The sequence below is a fragment of the Anolis sagrei genome, chromosome 3, assembly GCF_037176765.1.
Source record: "Anolis sagrei isolate rAnoSag1 chromosome 3, rAnoSag1.mat, whole genome shotgun sequence".
NCBI lineage: Eukaryota > Metazoa > Chordata > Lepidosauria > Squamata > Dactyloidae > Anolis > Anolis sagrei.
In genome coordinates, this window is record NC_090023.1 from 87,498,476 (window position 1) to 87,520,963 (window position 22,488).

At 42.6% G+C, this 22,488-nt stretch overlaps 1 long non-coding RNA gene across 4 annotated transcripts in view; it reads right to left on the bottom strand.

The window, feature by feature from the left end:
- Positions 1 to 22,488, bottom strand: part of LOC132769993 (uncharacterized) — a 71,350-nt gene that overhangs the window by 35,653 nt on the left and 13,209 nt on the right. The window contains exon 1 of one of the 4 annotated variants that reach the window (XR_010909667.1): positions 22,360 to 22,394. The exons of the other annotated variants lie outside the window; for them this stretch is intronic. This is a non-coding gene — a long non-coding RNA (uncharacterized lncRNA). Of the gene's footprint in view, positions 1 to 22,359; positions 22,395 to 22,488 lie in introns of those variants that run through there. 4 annotated transcript variants of the gene reach the window in all.

Consider the following 22,488-nt stretch of genomic DNA (forward strand, 5'->3'; position numbering starts at 1 on the left):
TTCCTTTTTGTCATGAGACCTCAACTGCTGAATATTTCAGCAAGCCTGTATAGATAATCACAGAAGCCTGTGATGCTTTTCTTGGGGAGGAGGTCAGACTAACCCTTCCCATCTTGCTGCAATACTGAGAAAGATCTCCTATGCTGGAGACCTGCTCCCAGCAGCAACCGAGCCAGGCCAGACAAACTGCTGGCTATGACATACTATGGTGCTGTATGATGTCAGTGGGAAAGAAAGGTGGTGTGTGTATGTGGGGAGGGGGGAAAGAAAAAAAGAGAAAAATAAGGGAAATAAAGGAAATGAGAAGGAAGGAAGGGGGGAGAAAGAAAAAGGAGGAAAGGAAAGAAGGAAGAGAAAGGAAAGAGGGGAAAGTATAATTTGAGGGAAGGAAAAAGTAAAAGAAGAGAAGAGAAAGGAAGTGAAGAAAGAAGGCATAAGGGAGGGAGGGAAGCGAGAAAAAGAAGGGAAGAGAAAGGAAAGAATGAAAGAAAAGGTGGAAGACATATAAGGAAAAACAAGGGAAGTTAAAAAGAAACAAAGAAAGGACAGGGAGAAGGTGTATGAGGGGAACAAAGAAATGGAAGAAAGAGCCACAAAGAGAGCCCACCTACCACTGTCAAAGTGTTGCCATGGAGATGTTGTGAGGTAAGCTTACTCAGAGCTGGAGAAGGGAGAAATCAGGGAGCAACAGCTTCAGCAACACCCAGGCAACGTTGGGGATATACCGTAGTAATAACCAAATTAAAGTTCCCATGATCCTCCAAGTTCTCTGCTATAAAAGGATTTTAAACTCCACCCCAAGATTTTAAACCCCATCTCTTCATGCCAGTTATTTCTTTAGCAGCCACAGGCTACAATCACCATTGCTGGAAATCCACACACAACACTGCTCTGCTTGGATGTTTACATGCATTGATTTCATTTTCTTCCTTTGTTTTAATCCTTTGTTTTAATCATGCTTCAAATAAAACAAATTTCACAAATGAAAATGGCAGTTCTTTTTTTCTTTTTGCTAAACTTACTGTATATGGTATCGAAATGGGGGGGGGGGGTTAAGAAGACAAATGACACTGTATAACATGTCAAGAGAGAAAAGCAGCTCTGAATGTCGAAAACATAACAATCTGCCAAAAATGTGCCAAGTGAATATCTGTTTTGTAGGAGGGTGAATGGGAATTAATTGGTAGTCTGTTTCTCAAACAGGTTTTTGTAACATTCCCTGTCTCTATTCTGCATCCAATGTGTGCATAATATTTTATGACTGAAGCGCTGCATAGATTTACATAATGTGTTTTAAGCGAAAGAGCAGCAGAAGCACCAATGACAATACATTGTGATTATATCTTGTGCACTGTCAATTATTGTTAAAACATACCAATGCTTTAAGCTTTAGGTCAATATAGTGAATTTCAAAGTGATAACCTAATACATGGAGAAGCATTATCTCTGTAGGAGGGCTTTAGAAAAGGGAATATTTTCTTTCCACCCTTCTTTTCCTTCTATACAAGAATGTTCCTCTAATGGTCACTTTCCCTTAAGAGAGTCCCTTATGTACATTTAACATGGAACCAAGATGAAAATCTTTACAAATCCATCGGCTCTTGTTTTATTCTCCTGTGGTGTATAATGATGTGGGAGAGAGGAACTTGACTTTGTTTTTTAATAAAGTACAAACACAATGCAATGGGAAGCTGGAGGCTAGAGTTACTTACAAGTGTTTGATAGGATAGATTTTAGACTCGTCGTGTACAATAGCAGTAAATGTCACTTGAAGTGTGTATTTTCCCTTGAATCTTATTGTAGACATATACTTGACTTTATTAAGAAGAGATGCTATCCTCAGATGTTTTTCATTTTAAGAATGCCTTTATTTATGCATGCACTATTGAAAAGCAAACATTATATAGTAGTAGGTTTTTGAAACACAAATGTAAAAACAAGCTGAAAGGATCAGCCAAATAGCTTTGGGCTATTTCATATAAATGTCCCATTTCAAAAGTAGAGAACTTCATTTCCTTAACACTTTTTTCTTGACTCCTTCCTCCCCTCCCCAAAACCACACTCAGGAATTTTGTAATTAATATTATTTTAAGGACAAAGGCTTGTGTCTGTTCAGCAGTTAACAAGGTTGTAAAATGGACTAATGATTTCTTCACTATTGGGGAGTGAATGACAAAATGTGACCTCCAAAATCTCCCTGTGTGGGCTAGCAACACCAGACTGAAATGCTTCCAAGTGAGTGGAGATTTTGGCAGTAGGAAATTACATATGCGTTACTTTCCTGCTCTCAGGACACCTTCGGACAAGCAGTTGTGACAGGACCCTGAGATGTCTTTCTCCAGGTGTTTGTTCCTAATGTGTTCCATGTTCAAGAGAGCATTGCAGACATCATCTTTCAGCACCTTAGAAAACTTCTGTCAAATGTTGCCAGCTTGGAAAAGTAGGTTGGGAGAGGATGGCTGACATAATTGTGATGATGAAAATCTATTGTTGCAGTGATGTTGACAATGTAGGATCTTTGTAAACAACAGGATAGAATCGTGTAACTTTGAGCAGAGTTTTTAAAAGGTCCATATTATTTAGGGAGGGGTGACTTGATAACTGGAAACTGGGACTTGGAATAATGGGTTCAAATTACAGGAAAGGAGATTCCACCTGAACAGCTCTTACAGTAAGGAAGCTCTTCTTAATGTTCAGGTGGAATCTCCTTACCTGTAATTTGAACCCATTACTCCAAGTCCTAGTTTCCAATTATAAAGCCACCCCTTCCTAAATAATCTGGACCTTTTAAAAACTTCTCTCAAAGTTACACAATTTTCCTTTTATTTATTAAATCTTTTTCCGAAGGGCCTAGCAGCAAATTGTACCCCAAACTGTAATAAACTAAACCCTTTAATAAATGCACTGAATGATATTTTTGGTGTACATTATATTAATTGTGTATTGTATTAATTCATCTATATATATAAATTTGTTAGGGGCATCCAACGAGGAAACAAAACTCAAAAACCCCCCAACGAAACTTAACCAAAATTCCCATGCCCATAACACAACCCACAAGGTACAAACATATCTACTCAAAATGAAAAACAACACAACAACACACTCACAAAACGGCAAAACAACTGAGCATGCGCATTGGCGCCCAGCCGCAAGTTCCCTGGCGCGCGCACATGGCCTTCCGGCCAACGTTCCCTCTGCGGAAACCATGCCCACTCCAAGCCCCGCCACGCCGCTTCCCGCACACACACACCCCCTGCAGCACACACACACGCAACCCCACGCTCCATCACTCCCCCCGCCGCCGCATACACACACGCAACCCCACTCCCTCCGCCGCCACACACACACACGCAACCCCACGCTCCATCACTCCCCCCACCGCCGCACACACACGCAACCCCACTCCCCCCGCCGCCGCACACACACGCAACCCCACTCCCCCCACCGCCGCACACACACACGCAACCCCACGCTCCATCACTCCCCCCGCTGCCGCACACACACACGCAACCCCACGCTCCATCACTCCCCTGCCCCAATCTTACCTCCTTTTACTTCAGGCCACCTCCAAACCCCACCCCGCCCCTTCCCGCCCTGTCAAAATCTAGGAAAGACAGGAAGGAAGGAAAGAAGGAAGAAAGAGAAAGGGAGGTAAAGAAAAAGGGGGAAGGAAGGAAAGTTAGAGGAAGAAGAAAAGGAAAGATGGAAGGAAAGAAAAGAGAGACAGCAGAAGAGAAAGAAAAAGGGGGAAGGAAGGAAAGAGATAGAGAAAGAAGAGGAGAAGGAAAGATGGGAAGGAAGGAAGGAAGGAAGGAAGGAAGGAAGGAAGGAAGGAAGGAAGGAAGGAAGGGAGGAGGGAGGGAGGGAGGGAAAGAAGGAGAGAAAGAGGGAAGATTGGCCACAGCAACACGTGGCGGGTAAAGGTTGTTATTTCTATTATTATGATGATGATGCTATTGTTCCTATGAGACCCTTTTAGGGGGAATGGGAGAGGTGTCAGGTCCCAGAGGCAATGCATTGCATTATTGTTATTGTTATGATGGTGGTGAAATAAAAGGAAATAAAAAGTGAAAGAAGGAAGCAAACAGGGAGGGAAGAAAGGCAAAGGAAGAAAGGGGGAGGCAATGAAGGAAAGAGAGAAGGATGAAACCAAGTAGTGAAAGAAGGAAAGAAAGAAAGAGGGAGAGAAGGAAGAAAGTAGAGAAAGGGGGAGGAAAAGGGGGAAGGAATAGGTAGGTACCTTTCTTTCATAATAGTCCAGATATCTACCTCAACTTTGATAAGTTTTACTATAGGCCACAGCAACGCGTGGCAGGGCACAGCTAGTAGTGTATAAAGCTAAAATCAAATGTGTTCTGAAGCCATCTGTTTCCCCAGTCCCCTCTATGAACATAAACCCCTGGCAATGAATGTCACTGAGCCATCAGGAAAAATCCCTCCAGTGATCTCCCAGACCTAGAAATATAATCTCTTTTGTTTATGAGTAAAAGACAGATAAACCCTTTACTGACATGGTTGTGTTTTGGACTGTTTACCTGGCCAGGTGTGTCCAGAGGCATATGGCTCCTACAGAAGGAAAGGCTAAAAAAAGATGCAAAATGTTAGCCATTTTTTCAGCCAAGCCTCTGGTTATCTGGCTGTTGTGTTTCAGCCTGTGATTGTACCAATATCTGAGGTGCCAGTATCTGAGGACTCATAGGAGTCTGGTTCTGCACCTGATGGAGCTGGGGATGTTAAGCCAGCAATGGATTTGCAGTTGGAGACAGATTCAGACACTGACAGATTTGAGTTAGATTTCTCAAGGGAACCAAGATCAGTCTTTGGTTGGAATATAATAATTGCGGGTGTGTCTCTTCCTGACGCCCCTTTTTCTCCTGAATTAGATAGAAGAGGAGCAATTTGTCAACAAAGACAAGCAGTTGAAGGAAGGTGCCATTCTCAGAGTGTGTTAATGAGAAGGGGCCCTGCAGAGAGTTCCCAAGGGAAGCACCACAGTTTCTTAGGTATAAAGGAGGTTTGATTTGGGTTGTACCCTAGAGGAGTCAATGTCTGGATTCAAGTTACATGTTTCAGGTTCCTCTCTCAAGCTTTCTCATGTATATGGAATTCATGGACTAAAGTCTTAGGTTTTTCTATGTGTTTATTCATGGTCTCATGCTCCAAGTATCAAGTGGTTTCCTGGTCTCATGTATTTTTGCATTTATGTTATAGCTGCTGTGTACTTTTGATCTTCTGGGTTGCTGTGTTTTGTTAAAGATTCCAGTTTAAAGATATGGCTTGTATCCTGGACTCATGGATTATTGTTTTCAAGTTTCTTCAAGTGCCTTGTTTTGCAATTATTATATTTTGTATTGACTTTGATGTTTTAACCATTTTTCTTTGCTGAAACTACATTTATTACTTTGCTTATAAACTGAATTCTGGAGTGTGATATTAGTTTTAAGGTGCCTTCCCAGCCCTGGTGTGTAACACTGGCATTATCACCTTTTGTCTTCTGTGCCTTGCACCTTTGTCTTTTTCAGACCTGGATATTTAAGTCAATCAATGAATCATCTTCACACCCACATCATCATCCTCTTCAGCTTCACGTCCTCCATGAGGGTGTCCCTGTGATGGACTGAACCTTTAAACTATCCAATGGTCAGCTGTTCTTCTTCCCACCATGGGGAATCCCTCATCTCGCCTGTGATGCAGAGGGAACCCACAGCCAATAACAGTGTGGATCCTTGTCAACTCATTTCTCAGCCAATCAGGGGGAAGTGTGAGAAGACTGCGTATATAAAATGTCATGTATTTCCCTGTGAATGTATGCTGGTACATTTTCAAGCAGTGACTCAGTACTTGCATCCTTTTTGGCCAAACTCTACTATACTTCTGTGGCACCGACCCTTTCTCTGCAGTCCTAGTTGAAATCACTACACTATATCAGTAGGCATATCTGCAGCCTCATCTCAATTTCTTCTCTTCTATCCTAAGGAACCAGATGCAGACTACATGGCCAGAATATCAATCCTCTTTGCTCCCTTGCTTTAGCCATTCTGTTTTGCTTACCATCTTCCCTGTTGAATTTCTAGACAATTCCATAGTTTGCATGGAATATTGTGCCTTTTGAATGTGGCATAAAGTTTAAATATTGGATGACGACTATAGGCAACTCCAGTGTTTGAATTCCCCCTAAGTCAAGGAAATCCACTGGGTAATTCTAGAGAAAGGCAATGACAAATTTCCTCAAATTGTATGTTGCTAAGAAAAATCTGATATGGTTTCCATCAGAGTTAACTTGAAGACATGTAACAATGCATTTAAGAATCTTATTGTCATAAATATTTTGAATTTTTTTTAAAAAAACCAACAGCATGCTATTGTTTTTAAGGAAGGAGGGAAGTCAATCTTAAAGTATGTACTCTTGACAAAGCTAATAATTTATAATCTGCACTTCTGTTTTTCCTTGTATCAAAGTCAGATTCACCAACTTGTATTTTTAGGTTTTTTAAATGTTTTTCTAGAATGGAACTCTTATAATAACTGGTTTCCATAGTTTTCCTCTAAGATGGCATGTTCTGACAGCTGATTAGCAGGTTCACATAGTGCACTAGGATCTAATTAATAGAGAAAACATTTTTCAAGCAAATAAATGAAAACATTAAACTGCAATTATTTGACATGCCTGAATATTTGAAGCTCACATATATCAAGTAAGACAATTGCTCCATTTTGCTCCTTTATGGTTAACTTTAGGGATAAAAATCATGCAGCACTCCAGATATTGTAATATACATTGCAATAATCATAGCTAATTTAGCTGATGGTGGGGAATGCTGGAAGTTATAGCAACATCTGGAGAATTCCATGATTCCAACTTCGGTAATATAAAAATAAGACCAAATTTAAAGGGTGTCTGACAAAGATTTTTCCCCAGCTGCTCTTCATTCCCAGATGCCATAGATTGAACCAGGAATCAACTGCTTGGAAAATATGTGCTCTACTATAGAACCAATGAATGAACTATCCAATTTATTCCACTAGTGATCTGGCAGTGGAAAAATTTTAGGAAAGGAAAAGTATGTGCATGTGTAGGCAAGATATGGTCATTTTTTCTGATCAAGCACATTTTGTCTTTCCCCCACCTGACTCATGCATAATACTAATAAGAGGAGAGCAGCTGAATTTATTTATATTACTGTTCTCCTTCTCCTATGAGTCTAACTAAGGGACATGTTCACATCACAGAAGGTGTTCTGAAATCTTTTAACTGCCTGTTTCCTTCCAGGAGGGTTGTTTGGCATTCATTCTGCATCCTAAATTGGTTACACAGCCTGTAACCTCCAAAAAAGCAGAGAAAAGCTTGTCTATGTTTCTATGTTCTTTCAGAATAGTTTCTCATATACAAGAGCAATTGACAGAAATAGTATGGAGTAGAACCATTGGAAACCAATGTAATCCGCAACTTGTTGTCAGTATTCTATTGTGTCCTTCTTTACCTTCAATAATGCTCTATTTTCAGGCAACTCAAGACGGTTATGTTTTGTTTTTGTTTTTTAAAAAACTCTGCAAAAAGAAAAGTGAAAAAGGGTTTGTTTGTTGTTGGGGTTTTTTTTGGGGGGGGGACACCAATTGTCTTTTTTAAAAAGGAAAGAAAACTTTAGTTGCTGGACTTATTGACAGGATGTATCCATCTTAACCACTTAGAGCAAGGATAGAATTTTTTTTCTCCCAATGGGACCATTTTATTGCAGGGATGAACTGATCAGAGGTGGATATACCAGAGGGAAGTTGGAGCCAATAAAACCTAACAGTCCATTTTCCCTCTCTCATGTGGACTAATACAAGGAGACACCTACTTATCCACTGATTCATCCTCCACCTCATCTCTCTCATATACATTAAACTGTACAAAAGCCCGATTACTGTGGGCTTAAGAACAAGCATGGGATGATGGGCTGACATTGGAAAAGTTTTCCCATTCCCTCTCTTTGTTTCATTTGTTCAGATACTTCCTTTTTCAATTTCTCTTCTGATACCAGCAGTTTCTAAATGTGTGTAAGGAGTTATGATGGAAGGCAGCAACAGCGAATGAAGGAAGTGTTGGAAGACAAATCCATAGTTTCTTCCTTCCTGCTATCCACCACTTCCTCTGCTTCTCTATCTCACTTGTTCCCATCATGATCCAACCAATGCTGCAGAGAAAACAAGAAGAGAGAGAATGAAAGGTACATAGATGAACTCAGTCATAGATATTGAGCTGACAAAGGATGCTTGTTACTCTAGCAGGCAACCTTCATGTTTGGGATTTGCCTGTCTAGTCCAGGTCACTCTCTTTATCTCTTCTTGTCTTTGTGGCAGTTTGGCTGTAATGAGGAGAATGAAGAAGATGGAGTAAACACAAAGTGGAGGAAAATGACAGAGCCAATAGAGGGAGGTTGCAGGCTCGATCTGAATATCCATGGGAGTCAACCAGATGCTTGACATTCCCTTTCCTTGTCTTTAAGAATAGTGCTTCCAATATAAAGAATAGCTCATTTGCCTTACAAGTCCCTGATCAGTTCATATATCACCTCCTATCTTCATTAGGATGTGTGGTCAGTAATTATGAATTCAATGTTGAAATCAACAAAATCAAGGAAGTTCTAGAAACTCTGCATTTGCCCTTCCCATTTAAATTCTGTATCACCAAGCCTACCTCCTCTGATCTTCAAAGAGCAAATAGGGTGCACACAACCTCATAAGATGACCGGCGGCAGGATGTGGCAGAACTCTGCTCTGCTGCAAGGTGTGGGAAATCTGGTGTGCCATGTCTCACATTGCCCACATCACCGAGAGGGCAATCACACAGGGGGAAACATGAGTTTGTGCCTTCCCAGGACCGTAGCCAGAAACATTTTTCGGGGAGGGTTGAAAATTTGGAGAGGGGGGTTGAAACCTGCCTCCTAGCTCACACTGAAGTAAAGAGCAGAGCAGGGGGCAGAGCAGCCTTCAATAGCCTGCAGCTCTGCCCCTGTCAACCACCTCCACGAAGTCTGGCCTCCTTAATGAGAGCATTCAACACCCCCCCCCCAACTTGGTTGCTTCGCTACATAGGCTATTGCTGCAAGTAATGACAGTGTGAATAAACTGTCAATATTTGCTTGAGATGGTGCTTGCAGTTCTGGAGGGACTCTTAATTTTTTGCGTCTCATAGACTTAGCATGGGAATTTGGTGAACTAGTTAAAATTCATGAATAAACCAGGTTTTTTTTAAAACCTGAAAAATTTCATGGGGGGGTTGAACCCCTAATACCCCCTCCCCCCGGCTACAGGCCTGTGCCTTTCCTCCCATAAATTATGGCAACACAGGAATCCTCCCGTGTTGCCACCACAGCGGTAGTGAGCCAGTTCCACCCTCCTTCACCCACGGAGCCAGCATAATGTTGTCCAATGGGAACTAGACAGCTCCATTTGTTACCAGGGCTAGATCAGCATATGCCACCGATTCTAGCCCATATGATGTCATAAGAGATAATCAACTTTCTTTCCATGCAGATAAGTTTCAGTGATTTATTTCATGTAATAGTCACATTCATCCTTTAAAATCACTAACAGTGGCTCTCTTGGAGAAGCAAAATGTAGATAATTGAAACACATATGAGTACAGTAGTATAAATTCTGCCTGCATTGCAGGCAGTTCACCCTCTAGCATCATTTATAATATGGATGCCTTCTAATTACAAAATAAGCAGTAATAGGAGCTTGGGGACCATTTGGCTGCAGTAACAAACAAAGAAATCTGCATAATATCTAGAACTTTGAATCTAAGAATAAAACTGTAACCATGAAAAGAGAATAAGCCCCATAGCTATGAAAAAAACCTTGCACAGAAGTGGTACCAAAAAACCCAAAAACAAAACCTGTACCATCATGTGGCTGCTCAAGGCAATGTTTAAAGAAAATATGTGTTATTCCTCTTGCAGAACATTCATGTGAACAAACATTGCATAGGAATGCATTTAAACTAAAGCTCTGAAAGGATTCAATTTAGTAGGAATTATTGTGTTTTAAAAGGCTGGTCATTATCCACATCAAGTTTTTTTGGTGATTTTAGTTGGCAGACCAATTCAACCAGAGAAGTCAGCCATAGCAGAGCATTTGATGAACCAAATTGGACACAGCATATTATCTGAGAACATAGAAATGCTGGACCACTCTAACCACCACCATGTCAGATTACACAGAGAAGCCACTGAAATCCACAAGCATGTGGACTCTTCAACAGAAAAGAGGAAACCCCCACTCGCACCAGAAGTGGCCCCTACAGGGTTTGCTTCCAACCTGACCAAACCTGTCTATTTTTATTCTGCCAGCCTAATTATGAAGAATTATGTATATGTTCATTTCCCCCAATATTTTAATTAATTAAAAACACACAAAGAAAAACAACAATGCTTATGCAAAGATAAACATAAACACACTTAAACAATTACATATCAAACTACACAATTTCATGTCAAAACTAAACTGAAACAACATTCTTATCCATTCCGGATAGAGGGAAGGATTCCATTTTAAAAGCAATAAAGGCATAGAAAAGGAGCTTGAGCCACTTGTTCTTTCTTTCCTTCCCACCCAATATTCCCACAATGTCTGAAGAAACTTAATATATTCTATATTTTCCCACTGGAGCTTTTTTTTAAAAAACATGTCATTGCCTACTCTCTAATTCTTTCTCTCCATCTGAGGCTAAAATAGATTGGATAATTCACTCTTCCAGAAAGTGAGTCAAGCAACATTTTAGAACTAATAGGTGATAGCACCCCCGCCCCCACCAACCATCTGAAAAGCCACAGAGTGCCTCTCGACCAATCAAGTATCAATTTGGCATCCAAAAACTGTTATCATTAGCCTGGTGGAAGCTGCTGGGATTTATATAACACTCTGAAAAATAAATGTTTTTCATTGCTCAGTGTAACTAGATATTTTTGTGGGACACAAGACAATTGCAGCATATGTAGTTTATATTGGTCTAAGTGTATGAAGTTTTGTTTGAAGTTTTTCATATGCCCTTTGGATGTTTAATTTTGTTATGCCTCCAGTGGTTCTCAACTTTCCTAATGCCGTGACCCCCTAATATAGTTCCTCATATTGTGGTGATCCCCAACCATAAAAGTATTTTTGTTTCTATTTCATAATGGTAATTTTGCTACTGTAAGAATCGTAATGTAAATATCTGGTATGCAGGATGTATTCAATAGATCAAATTTGGCACAAATACCCAGTACACCCAAATATGAATACTGGTGAGGTTGGAGAGGGTTTTTTTTTTTGTTTTTTTTTTTTGCCTTTTGGGAGTTGTAGTTGCTGGGATTTATAGTTAATTTACAATCAATCTACAATCTGAACTCTACCAATGATGGAATTGAATCAAACTTGGCAGACAGAACTCCCATAACCAACAGAAAATACTGGAAGGGTTTGGTGGGCATTGACCTTGAGTTTTGGAGTTGTCGTTCACCTACATCCAGAGAGCACTGTGGACTCAAACAATGATGGATCTGGACCAAACTTGGCACAGATACTCAATATGCCCAAATTAGAACTCTGGTGGAGTTTGAGGAAAATAGACCTTGATATTTGGGGATTTTAGTTGCTGGGATTTATAGTCCACCTACAATCAAGGAGCATTCTGAATCCCACCAATGATAGAATTGGGCCAAACTTCCCACACAGAACCCGCATGACCACAGAAAATACTGTGTTTTCTGATGGTCTTTTGTGACCCCCTCTGACACCCCCTTTCAACCCCCCCCCCCCAGGGGTCCCAAACATCAGGTTGAGAAACACTGCATCAGGGAGAAGTGATGTTCTTATTTAATGGTTTTTCTGCAGGAAATTTAATGGGTTTTTAAAAAGTAAAATGACCAATGTTGCTTATTATGATAGCTCTGTTATGATACACCATATATTCACCATGATTACCTAAACAGGATCACAACAAGGAAGCCTTATGCTTTGTCTAGAAAAGTTTAACGGTATTTTTAGAGGCACGTTTGAGAAAAGCATGATTACTTTAAAGAAACTTGACCATGGTCAATCAAGTCAGGCATTGTCTACGATCTTAAATATCATTTACATAGCGACCAAGAATTGGGTTCAGTGGAATTCATTAAGATTCATTGCACCAGAACCTACAAAGTAGAAAAATCAAAATAATTCCCATTTACTGGAGAAAAACTAAGGCTGGCAACTCTCAGTTGGATTTCCTTTTAATTCCAAGATCAACTGGAACAAAAGGATAATAGTTTTCCTTTCTCTCTTTTTATTATTTTAGAATTATAGTGAACTAGTGCACCAGTAAGATGTGAAATTAGTAAAATTAATGCATCAGTAAGGTGTCACATTTTTATTATATTTCTAAAAATGATCAATTCCTTCAAAACATAGGATAACTACAACAAGCCACATCCCTGTTTTAAATGGAGAGTTAAGAAATTGCTGCAACAAGCTCTCAAGGGGCATGGAACAAATGGATACAGAAGCAACAACTATCCCCATACAAATTGGCAAAACCCAACAAAACTCTAGGGGCAGTTTTAGAAGAGGTTATGTTTTTTCAAACCAGTGTGGAACAGCACATGGTTAAATAACGGAGAGTCAATATTTGCTGATCTGTAGTAAACCAAACAGAGATCTACCCACAAATTCAGATGTCATCTACATAGCAGATTTTCTGTTGTCTACTGTAAGATTCCCTGTTTTGCAAGACATGGAACACCATATGCTCAGAAAAAAATGCAGTTCTGAAGAAATAGCATAGTCTCTAGGGAATTAATGCAACACGTACACAATACAGAAACAATAACTGTCTGAATTTTCTTATGGAAACTGATCATATTCAAAGGATGAAGATTTCATGTGGCTCAGTAAAGATAATGACAGCAGTGTACTGAGTCAATACATGGATAAATAATGATAACAATCCATTGCAGATATAGTTTGGGAACTAGAGATCGAAACTGAACTACATGAAATTTTAATTCCTGTAACTATTCAAAATGCTTAATTTTATTTTTAAAGGGATAGAAAATGCACCACTTCCACATAGAGCTGAGCCATACCACTACCAAAGGAAAGATGAATGTATGTCATATCGCTTGATGCACTGCAAGAGTTCAATCATTAGGCTTACATAGATTGTTCGGGGATTAGGCAGAGAGGAGGGAGTGCTTAAAGTACTTCTGATAAACCAGCTAATGGTGTTTAATCTTAAACATGCCACTTATCAACTCATATTTAGAGCCTCAGCATATTAAGGGTTTTGTGTATCTTAACAAATGTGTATTTTAATAGAATTTTTAAAATTGTGGCTTAGTATCCTGTTAGTGATTTACAATGGCATATGCTGGATTTATGTTATCATCTCTTCTGATCATTACAGAAATTGGAATACTCTACCAATCTTGTGCAATGATCAAAATCCCTGGACAGCAAGTGTGTGTGGGGGGGGGGGGAGTATTGATGGCACCATTCTTCACTGACTATTGGGACACAGATATATATTTCTACATACACATTTACCCCTCTGCACTCTCCACGAGTTACTAAATGGCTCTTGAAGCTGCAGCAGGTAAAACATGAGTTCTGGGGAGAGAGGAACTATATCTCGTTCCGGGAGAGCATGGCGGCATGAAGGCAGCGTCCGAAAGAGGCTGCTTGCAAGGTATTTAGCCAGATGAATACTGAACTCTGTATTCTCCCAACTTCTCTCTGAGCTAAGAGAGAATCAGAGGGGCTTCGCATAGCTTTCATCTGGTGTCGATATTTACGACCCTTGTCTCCTAAATCAAGGAGCAATTAGCGAAACTGGAGAGGCTGAGAAGCGTCCAAGGCTATTTACTTTGCTGCCTTGCCTATATGGCAAAAACGCCGACCACATTCTCTTTTTAAAACAACAAACTTCCAGAGACTAAATTTAGACATTCAAAAAGGCAAAAGAGAGGTTTGCTTTACCTGACTAGAACAAAGAAAAGAAGAGAAGAGATTCATGAAGCTTTATTAGTAAACGAGGGATGGTGTGTGGAGAGGAGTAGAGACAGCATGCTGTGAGCAAAACAGTGACGTATTACTCTATTGCTTTACTCCTCTGCTCCGGTAGGGAAAGAAATTAAAATCCGACTTAATCAAGCCAAACCTTGCCACCCGGAGCCCTTGAAACCTGCTCCTTTACCATTGACAAACTAGGGTCACGGAGGTGGCCTTGGGGAGTCAAACTGGAGGAGCGTTGGTGAAGGAAGAGCTGAAGGAGGTTTGGAGAAGAAGGGAGGTGGAGCGACTGGGTGGCTGCCATTACTGGCTGTATTGCAACAACTACAACAACTTGCAACTTGCAACAACTTCAACAACTCCAACAACTACAACAACGACTTCAACAACTCCAACAACTACAATAACAACTGTAACTGAGTATTTACCGGCCCTTCGCTGCCATTCTGGCCGCGTGGTGGTTTGGAGGCTACCGGTCGCTGCTTCGCCTGCATCCACTTCTGCTCCACGTGGCTTTGGCCTCGTGCTCTCCTGTCTGCTGCTGCTGTGCTGGGCTCGGCCAGTTTTGCTGCTGCTGTCCTGGCCTGCCCCAAACCCGGGGTTCGTCCTTCCTGACTCGGCTGGCTCCTGTGCTCCTGTGCTGCTGCTGCCCCTTGTCTCCCGGCCGGGGCTGGCTTGGTTTCGGTTTTGTTTCTCGGCTGGCTCCCTGTCTCCCGGCCGAGGCTTGCCCGGTTTCAGTTTCGATTCTCGGCGTCGGCATTTTTCCATCTGGGCTCGGCGGTTTCCAGTGCTCCTCCACGTCGGCGGGGTCCTCCATTGGCGGCTGCGGCCTTTGCCGGCTGGTCGGTGGCCTCTCCCAGCGGTGGCTCCAGTTCCTTCCAGGCAGGCACCACACCCCGTCATAGCTCAGCTGCACACCGCGGCAGCGGTCCCTACCATCGGTGGCTGTAGCCTTCTCCATCTGGGCGCCAGACCCCTGCCAATTTTCCTGCAGCTGAGGGGGTCGGTTGGGGAATAAGGGCCGCCTTGCTGCTTCCATCTAATTACTGGTGGCCGCCCGAGACAGAGTCTACTCCCCAGGTTGTGTACTATCATCCTCACAATCAACATCTGACCACCCGCCATCCCTGGGACACTATTCATCATCTCTACCATCTCCCGGATTAAATCCATCTAACCATCAACGTGTGTCGACCGTTTGTGATGACCAAATTGCAGTTTTGACCATCTGTGTTGTCCGTCCTCACCATCGTGCTGTCCGCCTGTGCCGAAGACCATCACCGCAGACATTAATCTTTTCTCCGGAAGGTCTAAGACCAAGAACAACCATCCATTGATTCTTTTTGTCGTCCATTGTACTGTAATTGTATGCAATAATAATCTTTACCAACATTCTGAATGGTGCTGCTAATTTCCATAACTCCAGCACTTTAATTTACCAGCACTTTAACTTATTACCTTTGCAATGAATTGGTCCGCCAACTTGCCCAGCTTCAGCACTTTAAATTAGGGATTGGTCCTCTAGCGCTTGAAGTAGTAGTTCCTCCATGACGCACTTTATTCTAGCACTTTAGAGTCAATGTGATAAGTTTACTGCACTTTAATAACATTTTTTACCATCTGTAATGTTGATATAATTACATGCTTGCACTTTAAGATCTTTGGGTAAAGTTTATTGACAGTGTTTTATTGACAGTTTTTCAATATCTATCACCCATGCTGTTACCCATTCCCTGGTACTGGTACTTGTTAACCCTTCTGCTAACTGACTATGGTATAGATAAGGAGTGGAGCGGACTACAGAGCTCCGGAAATAGCATAGTCAGGGTAAGAAACGAATGGAAGGAAAAACCATGGTGAATTAAACCTGCAACAAATCAAATAATCAGCAGTGAAGCATGGGTTGAAGTTATGGATGTTGATTGCATCATGGAGGAGGGAGGGTGTTCCGTCAGCCGAGGAGCCCCCATAGAAGTCGTGGTGGGGAGGGGGAGATACGGGAAAGGGAGACCTTTAATTCGGCCTAGGGTTCGTGGATCAACGTAATCCCAAATCGGTCTCCTGATGTGGTAAGTTGGTGTAACCAGGATGGCGGTCCCTCCGAATTGAAGGTAGTGCTGTTGAACGCCAGATCTGTCAATGGCAAAACAGCTTTCATCCAGGATTTAATCCTGAATGAACGGGCAGATCTGGCGTGCAACACAGAGACCTGGCTGGATGAAGCTGGAGGTGTGAATTTAATCCAGCTTTGCCCACCAGGTTTCTCTGTGCAGCACCAACCGAGATCCAGAGGGCGGGGAGGTGGGGTTGCAGTGGTCTATAGAGATTCCATCCCTCTGACCAGGGGCCCCATCCCGCAGTCAACAAATTTTGAATGCGTCCACCTGAGGGTGGGTGACCGGGACAGAATAGGGATTCTGTTAGTGTACCGTCCACCTCGCTGCACTACAGTCTCCCTGCCTGAGCTAGCGGGGGTGGTCTCGGACCTGGCATTGGAGTCCCAACGGCTGCTTGTGCTGGGGGACTTCAATGTCCATGCCGAGGCCACTCTATCAGGAGTGGCTCAGGACTTCATGTCTACCATGGCAACCATGGGGCTGTCCCAACAGGTATCTGGCCCCACCCACAGTGCAGGACACACATTGGACTTGGTTTTCTGCCAGGGATGGGAGGAAGGTAGCGGTGTTGAGGAGTTGTCCATCTCTCCGTTGCCATGGACCGACCACCACCTGGTCAGTTATAGATTCACTGCACCCCCCCAACCTCTGCAGAGCTGGAGGACCCATTAAGCTGGTCCGCCCCAGGAGGCTTATGGATCCAGATGGATTCCTGATGGCTCTTGGGGAATTTCCCACCACCTCGGTTGGTGATCCTGTTGATGCCCTGGTCGCTCTCTGGAATGGGGAGATGGCTAGGGCAATAGACACGATCGCTCCAGAATGTCCCCTCTCAAGTAGCCGAGCTAAACCAGCCCCTTGGTTCACTGAGGAGCTGGCAGCATTGAAGCGAAGGAAGAGGGAACTAGAGAGCGTGTGGCGTTCGGATCCGAGCGAGCCAAATCGAACACGGTTTGTGTCCTTTCTTTGCGGCCACTATTGTGTCTGCAAAGAACCGTCCGCCTGAACTGCTCCGAGTTGTCAGAGACATTTTAAAACCCACCACGCAGGATGGGTGCCCTGATGACTCAGCAGCTCGCTGTGAAACCTTTGCTCAGTTCTTTGCAGACAAAGTCGCTTTGATCCGCTCTGGTCTGGATACCATATTAACGGCAGTCTCTGAGGATGTAACACGAGCATCTACTTGTCCAGTTTTGATGGATTCATTTCAATTGGTGAAACCCGAGGATGTGGACAAGGTGCTTGGAGGAATGAGGGCTACCACATGCATCCTAGACCCCTGCCCATCCTGGCTTGTGAAGGAGGCCAGAGGGGGATTGGCCGAGTGGGTGAAGGTGGTGGTTAATGCCTCCCTTCGGGAAGGCAAAATTCCAGCCAGCTTAAAACAAGCTGTAATAAAACCGCTGTTGAAAATACCATCAATGGACCCCACTCAATTCGTCAACTATTGGCCTGTTTCCAATCTCCCCTTCTTGGGCAAAGTCCTGGAACGTGTGGTGGCCTCACAACTCCAGGCATTCTTGGTAGACACTGATTATCTGGATCCGGCACAGTCTGGCTTTAGGCCAGGACATGGTACCGAGACAGCCTTGGTCGCCTTAGTGGATGATCTGTGCCGGGAGCTCGACAGGGGGAGTGTGTCCCTGTTGGTGCTGCTGGACCTCTCAGCAGCCTTCGATACCGTCGACCACGGTATCCTTCTGGGACGCCTCGCGGGGATGGGTCTTGGAGGTACTGTTTTACAGTGGCTCCGCTCATTCCTTGAGGGTCGGTCTCAGAAGGTGTTACTAGGAGACTCCTGTTCAACCCCACAACCTTTGTCTTGTGGAGTTCCTCAGGGTTCAATACTGTCTCCCATGTTGTTTAACATATACATGAAGCCGCTGGGAGAGATCATCCGGAGTTTCGGAGTGCGATGTCATCTGTACGCGGATGATGTCCAACTCTGTCACTCCTTTCCACCTGCTACTAAGGAGGCTGTCGAGATCCTGAACCGGTGCTTGGCCGCTGTGACGGTCTGGATGAGAGCGAACAAATTGAAATTGAATCCAGACAAGACAGAGGTACTCCTGGTTAGTCATAAGGCCGAACAGGGTATAGGGTTACAGCCTGTGTTGGATGGGGTCGCACTCCCCCTGAAGATGCAGGTTCGCAGTTTGGGTGTGATCCTGGACTCATCGCTGAGCCTGGAACCTCAGGTTTCAGCGGTGACCAGGGGAGCATTTGCACAATTAAAACTTGTGCGCCAACTGCGCCCGTACCTTGGGAAGTCTGACTTGGCCACAGTAGTCCACGCTCTGGTTACATCCCGTCTAGACTACTGCAACGCTCTCTACGTGGGGTTGCCTTTGAAGACGGCCCGGAAGCTCCAGCTAGTCCAACGCTCGGCAGCCATGATACTAACAGGAGCGGAGCGCAGGGAGCATACAACTCCTCTGTTGCACCAGCTCCACTGGCTGCCGATTTGCTACCGGGCTCAATTCAAAGTGCTGGCGTTGGCCTATAAAGCCCTAAACAGTTCTGGCCCAAGTTACCTATCCGAACGTATCTCTGCCTATCAGCCCACCAGGACCCTAAGATCTTCTGGGGAGGCCCTGCTCTCTATCCTGCCTGCTTCACAGGTGCGGCTGGCGGGGACGAGAGACAGGGCTTTTCTGTGGTGGCCCCCCGGCTGTGGAACGCCCTTCCTATGGAGGTAAGATCAGCCCCCTCGCTAATGGTGTTCCGAAGAAGATTAAAAACTTGGATGTTTGAACGGGCATTCGGTTAAACAGTGCAATGAATGTGATGATTACAGGAATGGAAATTTGGACGATGGATTGGATCACGACTCTAGTTATGAGATGCATTGTGTTGTCTATTGTTGTGTCAATATTGTATATTATGCTTTTATGGTTTTAAATTGTATATCGTTGATTGATTCTTATCCTTGTTGTAAACCGCGTTGAGTCGCCTGTTGGGCTGAGAAACTGCGGTATACAAGTAAAGTAAATAAAATAAATAATAAATAAATCTCCTGATATGGGATGGGCTTTGTTTTTATATGTCCATTACAAGTCTCAACTGGGATGTTGAAATCAAGAATGCTTGAAGTTAGAACCAGAATACATCTATGCAAGGATTAGTTCAAGAACTTTGGTTCTATGTATTGTCGAAGGCTTTCATGGCCGGAATTACTGGGTTGTTGTAGGTTTTTACAGGCTATATGGCCATGGTCAAGAGCAGGGGTCCTCAAACTAAGGCCCGGGGGCCAGAGATGGCCCTCCAAGGTCATTTACCCGGCCCTTGCTCAGGGTCAACCTAAGTCTGAAACGACTTGAAAGCACACAACAACAACAACAACAACAACAACAACAACAACAACAACAGCAATGTTATCTCATCAGCCAAAAGCAGGCCCTCACTTCCTATTGAATTACAAATAAGTTTATATTTGTTTAAATGGTTCATCATTTTAATTATTGCATTTTTAAGTATTTTTGCACTACAAATAAGATATTGCAGTGTGCATAGGAATTCATTTGTTTTGTTTTTTCTTCAAATTATAATCCGGTCCTCCAACAGTTTGAGGGACTGTGACCTGGCCCTCTGTTTAAAAAGATTGTGGACCCCTGGTCTAGAGTCATTCTCTCCTGATGTTTCGCCTGCATCTATGGCAAGCATCCTCAGAGGTAATGAGGTCTGATGCTGAAAACTGATTCTTTGGCTGAGCATTTGCTCAGGCTGAACTTCTTTAGTTCTTTATTTTAAATTGGGTTCCAGTTGCAAACCTTGATGTTCTAGTGGAAAAGAAAGTAGATGTAGGCTGACACTCTTCCTATCCCCATAAAAATGGAAGGTGACTGCTATATTGTTAAGATTCAAAAGTTACTGTGTGATGATTTCTTAATTAATATTAGCTGAAACCTCACAAAACTGCAGGCATGTTTTTTTTAATTTTTCAGTCCTTAGAACTCTTCTGGAGAGACAATGGTAGAAGAACAAGCTGCATATGATATTATTGGACCGAGTTTTAAAATTGAGAGCAGGAGAAAATGCAAAGGCACAGGCTGATAGTCTCCATTGTCAGATTTAACTATGATATTTTAAAAAATGGGGAGGAATGCCATGTATTTAATCTTCAGCTTCTTAAAGGAAAGTCAAGAAAATAGAAATGTAACAATTACCAGACTCTAGGGCCCCTTCTACACTAGTGTATACAATCCAGATTATCTGCTTTGAACTGGATTATATGGCAGTGTAGACTCATATAATCCAGTTCAAAGCAAATAATGTGAATTATCTGCTTTGATAATCTGGATTATATAGCAGTGTAGAAGGGGCCTAAAAAGGTTAGGAAATCCTAACTTGACATACTTTCTTTTCCCCTAAGCTTTGACATACTTTCTTTTCCCCTATGCTCGTTTTCTTCTTCTTGCCCTCATCTTACTTTTCATGGCTTTCTTCCCACCCTCACAATTATTTAGTCTTTGTTCACTCTTCCCTTTTTCAGGCAACAGCATCTTCTTTCTGCACCTGTTTCTCAAATAGAAATGTTGGTCCTGTGGAAAAATAGTCATTCCACAGTTCCCTCTAGTTTATTTCTACAGAAATTTATGGATAACTTGGATCCTTTCTACACTGCCATATAATCCAGATTATCAAAGCAGAGAATCCACATTATCTGCTTTGAACTGGATTATATGAGTCTACACTGCAATATAATCCAGTTCAAAGAAGATAATCTGGATTTTATATGGCAATGTAGAAGGGATCTAACACCAAGTCACTACTGCAGATAGTGGTTAGGGTTTTAATAACCACAATTGATTCATCAAATAAAATAATCTATGGTACATAAAATTACATGGGCACAAATTATGTATTATTATAGTTAGTAACAGAAAAAATAGTAGTGAACACATATAGGAGCAATAACATCTCATTTTTCAAAATGAAGGTCTCAAAAACAGAAAGCCTTGTTCTTGCCTTTGTTGGACTCTGTTAGTCCTGACAAATGTATGACAATTAAAATAAAATAATTACATACAATTTCCTCTAAAGGACCAGCATGGCTGCATGAAGCTATTGATATCCTGGGGTACATTCACCACATATTTTGTTATTTCGTCTATTTCTGGCTTTTTTTTTTTAGTTCTTAAGCATTCAGCTATAATGTTGAATTTCTCATCCCAAATCATATTGTTTTTTGTGCGTGAAGTTCCCTACTTCCTTTAGCAGTAGGAGGCTCTGAGGACACCATCTGCTTCCCTGTGAAGAGAAAGTGTTGGGATATTTATCTGTTTATTTACAAATGTTCTTGCTGGGCATGAGGGAACAGGCAAGCTAGCAGACAGCAATACTAATCTGTTAAGCATCATCAGACTACTCAAAGGCAAACAACAGCTCTTAAGAACCTCCCAAGGCTGCATTTTCCATCCTGCTTCTTTCCATTCATTTGTCACATGACAATTCTCTATTTCTTCTCCAGAACCCACCTGAACTTGTGGGAAAGGGTGGGAGTTTTCATCAGCATCAACCATTAAAGGAATACATAGCTGTCTGAAACTGTTAACAAGCATTTTCAGTCAGCTATAGAATAGGGATGGACAGATTTAGTGGGCTTGAGGATAATACTGTAATTATAGCACTATTTTAATTGCCAAGACAGGCATGTAGCCGGGGGGGGGGGGGGGCTCGAGGGGCTTCAGCCCCCCCCCCCCCTAAATTCTCATGGTGGTTCGCGAAAAGACCTTACTGGTGCATTATTTAAACTGTTGTTTATTCATATCATGATCTGATCACCATACTCAATATATCCCATATGCATGGGGGTATTGGGGTAATGATACAAAAGGTTTGCTAGGCTAGACCCAATTTCACTCAGACCCCCCCCCCCAAAAAAACCTCATCCCCCCCCAACCCCTCACCGAAAAAAATTCAGCCCCCCCCCCAAAAAAAAACGAAATCCTGGCTACGGGCCTGTGCCAAGACAATATCCTATGGAATCCTAAGATTGGCAGTTTAGGCATGGGTACTCTAATGTCTCATCAAACTCCAAATCTCAGGATTCCATACATGGCCACTATGGATTTTGTTGTTAATTTATTTGGAATTTTGCATTCTCCATGAGATCTCCCAAAGGCTGCTAAGGGGACAAAAATGGTTCTTGAGGCCATTGCGACCTACCTAGTGATGGAAGTGACCCCCACATGTTTGTAATACTTACCCTCCAGGACAACATTACCTTGATATTTTTCTTCTGCATCCACTTCTAAATAGAATGAGGTGGAATTAGTTGGAATAGATTTTGTGGAAACCAAGGCTAAATGTTGTCATTCAGAACATTCCTGAGTTGTTATATAATTTGCGATGT